The sequence below is a fragment of the Taudactylus pleione genome, unplaced genomic scaffold, assembly GCF_031769625.1.
Source record: "Taudactylus pleione unplaced genomic scaffold, aTauple2 ptg000026l, whole genome shotgun sequence".
Classification (NCBI taxonomy): Eukaryota; Metazoa; Chordata; class Amphibia; order Anura; family Myobatrachidae; genus Taudactylus; species Taudactylus pleione.
Window position 1 is genome coordinate 18,862,155 of NW_028284428.1, and position 3,992 is coordinate 18,866,146.

Genomic DNA, 3,992 nt, shown 5'->3' on the forward strand with positions numbered 1-3,992 from the left:
GCACTTTCACCCCCCCGGGACAAGTTGTAACCGGTCAGGCATAGAACGGGATGCGGTGGGTTGGGGGAGTGGGGTCCCCTGTGGGCCGATGGTCCGGCCTCGCCCTGGCGGCGGGGATCGGCGCCGGGAGACCTGAGGTGACTTATCGACCGCTGCCTATCCACCAACACACCCCCCGTGATGGCTTGCACTTCCAGTTTCCCAGAGAACAGGTTGTCGGGTGAGGCAAAGAAGTGGCGGGCGCCGTCCGTCCCCCCAGCCCCGGAAACCGCTCGAGGTCAGCGGACCCCGGCCGCCACTCTCACTCCGAGCCCACTCTTTCCGTCCTGCCTTCCCCTCGTCCATGCTGCCCAGCACCCCAGCCACCTCCCGACGCTCACGAGACAGCCCACCATGGCTGGTGCCTCCACCTCTCCGGCGTACAAGCCGCTCGCCCACTGCTTTCCAACCCCGACGGTCCCCACCTCCATGGGGGACTGTGCATGGACCGAGAGCTACCTGGTTGATCCTGCCAGTAGCATATGCCTGTCTCTAAGCCATGCACGTATAAGTACACACAGCTGGTACAGTGAAACTTCGAATGGCTCATTAAATCAGTTATTGTTCCTTTGATCACTCAACCCCATTACTTGGATAACTGTGGTAATTCTAGAGCTAATACATGCCGACGAGCGTTGAGCCCCAGGGATGCATGCATTTATTAGTCCAAGACCAATCCAGGGGTTCCCAGTGGGTCAGCCCCGGCCTCCCGCTGCCCCTGGCCTCTCTGGCTACTCTAGATAACCTCGGGCCGATCGAACATCCCTGTGACGGCGACAAAGCATTCGGATGTCTGCCCTATCAACTTTCGATGGTACTTTCTGCGCCTACCATGGTGACCACGGGTAACGGGGATTCGGGGTTTGATTCCAGAGAGGGAGCCTGGGAAACGGCTACCACATACAAGGAAGGCATTACCCAGTCCCGACTCAGGGAGGTAGTGATGAAAAATAAGAATACAGGTTTCTTTCGAAGGGCACTGTATTTGGAATGAGTACACTTTAAATCCTTTAATGAGGACCCATTGGACGGCAAATCTGGTGCCAGCAGCCGCGTTAATTCCAGCTCCAATAGCGTATATTAAAGTTTCTGCAGTTAAAAAGCTCGTAGTTGGATCTCGGGATCGAGCATGCGGTCCACCGCGAGGCGAGCTACTGCCTGTGTCAGCCCCTGCCTCTCAGCGCCTCCCCGATGCTCTAGACTGAGTGTCCCAGGGATCCGAAGCGTTTACTTTGAAAATATTAGAGTGTTCAAAGCAGGCCCGGTCATCTGGATACTTCAGCTAGGAATAATGGAATAGGACTCCGGTCTCCTATTTTTTTTTTTTTTCAGATCTGGGGCCATGATTGAGAGGGACGGCCAGGGGCGTCTGTATTGTGCCGCTAGAGGTGAAATTCTTGGACCGGTGCAAGATGAACCAGAGTGAAAGCATTTGCCAAGAATGTTTTCATTAATCAAGAACGAAAGTCGGAGGTTCAAAGACGATCAGATACCGTCGTAGTTCCGACCATAAACGATGCCGACCAGTGATCCGGCGGCGTTATTCCCGTGACCCGCCGAGCAGCTTCCGGGAAACCAAAGTCTTTGGTTCTGGGGGGAGTATGGTTGCAAAGCTGAAACTTAAAGGAATTGATGGTAGGGCACCACCAGGAGTGGAGCCTGCGGCTTAATTTGACTCAACACGGGAAACCTCACCCGGCCCGGACACGGAAAGGATTGCCAGATAGATAGCTCTTTCTCGATTCTGTGGGTGGTTGTGCATGGCCGTTCTTAGTTGGTGGAGCGATTTGTCTGGTTAATTCTGATAACGAACGAGACTCCCACATGCTAACTAGCTACGCGACCCCCGGCAGTCCACGTCCAGCTTCTTAGATGGACAAGTGGCATTCAGCCACATGAGATTGAGCCATAACAGGTCTGTGATGCCCTTAGATGTCTGGGGCTGCACGCGCGCTACACTGAACGGACGAGCATGTGTCTACCCTTCGTCGACAGGTGCGGGTAACCCACTGAACCTCGTTCGTGATAGGGATCGGGGATTGCAATTATTCCCCATGAGGGAGGAATTCACAGTAAGTGCGGGTCATAAGCTCATGTTGATTAAGTCCCTGCCCTTTGTACACACCGCCCGTTGCTACTACCGATTGGATGGTTTAGTGAGGTCCTCGGATCGGCCCTGCCGGGGTCGGAAACGACCCTGGTAGAGCGTCAAGAAGACGATCAAACTTGACTGTCTAGAGGAAGTTAAAGTCGTAACAAGGTTTGCGTAGGTGAGCCTGTGGAAGGATCATTAATGGCCAGGCCCGAGACCACGTGGTCCGCCGGCTGGAGCAGCACCGAGAGAGAGAGGGGGGCGTGGAGGGCGCGCGTACAGGGCAAGGTTAGGAATGCAGTATGCCAGAAATTGTTTGGCAAGTAAGTCTCTTACCCCTGACTGCTGGTATCTCCTATAATGCAGTCATTGGGAGTACTGCTCCAATCCTGGACAATACAGATGCCGTGGAGACGGTATTATAATTCCAAAATAATACTATGATATAATAGTTGTTGTGTACAGTTTTGCAGTATAGTGTTGGATTGAACAGTCATACCGTATATTATTAAAACAAAAAAAAATGTTTTATTTGTTATTTCTCCCTTGCCATGTGAAAATATTATGTCAATACAGGTTGAGTCTCCCATATCCAAATATTCCGAAATACGGAATATTCCATAATACAGAATATTTTCAGCATGACTGAGAAAGTGAAACCTTTGCTTTTTGATGGTTCAATGCACACAAACTTTGTTTAAGGCACAAAATTATTAAAAATAAAGTATAAAATGACCTATAGGCTTTGTGTATAATGTGTCTATGAAATATAAATTAATTTCATGTATGTACACAAACTTTGTTTTAACCACAAAATTATTGAAAATATTGTTTAAAATTACTTTCAAGATGTGTGTATGAGGTGTATATGAATCATAAATGCATTCTGTGTTAAGATTTGGGCCCTATTCTAAGATATTCAAATATGGTATATAAATATTCCAAAAGACAAAAAAATATCAAGGCGCTTAAATAACACTTGTTATATCTGTAGCTGCAGCAGTTTAAAATAAAGGGAAAATTGCAAATAAATATTCCAAAATATGGAGTATTCCGATATCCAAATTACCCTTGGTCCCAAACATTTTAGATATGGGAGACTCAACCCGTATATTATAAATAAAATTGTCTGACTGGCAAACACCTTCTATTTACTATAAAAAAAATTATATTATAGGTTACAGTTATCCCTTCCCTTGGAGGCAGCTGTCTGTCAGAATTGAAATCCCATTAGCTTGCCCCTGACTATATTCTATTATCTTTTTAGATTCCTAAATAGCATTTTTCCAAAGTGAAATTATAGTAAGGCTGGCTTCTGTCATTAGGATCAGATTCTGAAATTCATGGGATATGATTTTGATATATGTTTTAGAAAATAGTTTAATTGCACAGCACGTAGATCACAAAAAATATGAGCCGTGCTTGGAGCATTCAATTAATAGGGAAAAAGATATTTATTCATATATAAATCAAATATTGAATGTAAAATGATATATACAATTTCAAACAAACTAAAAAGAGGAGAAATGAATCCCCACATATACTTTAAAAAGTCGCAGCTAATGCATATAATATTACCACTGAAGGGTGAATCAGTGAAAGAAAGCACTTGCATATATTCAGTTTAAAATATCCTTATGTTTAAAATTTGTGTCCAGACAGTTCCAAAGGCATTAGTATCTCTTTCTGTTGGTAACAAAATTAGTTACTGAGTATAACAAAAAATGTGCTCAAGGCAATGTCTCGATGTAATGGAGAGCAATACGGGATAAAGGAAATAACTGTACAGCCCCGTGCCAGCCCTTTATGTAAAGGTAGATGTTTCACATCCAGGTGGGGGGACAATCACCTGGGATAAATA

General features: G+C 46.0%; 1 pseudogene; it reads left to right on the plus strand.

The window, feature by feature from the left end:
* The first annotated feature begins 495 nt into the window (after positions 1–495).
* LOC148539249 (18S ribosomal RNA) lies at positions 496–2,332 on the plus strand (annotated as a pseudogene).
* Positions 2,333–3,992: the final 1,660 nt, after the last annotated feature.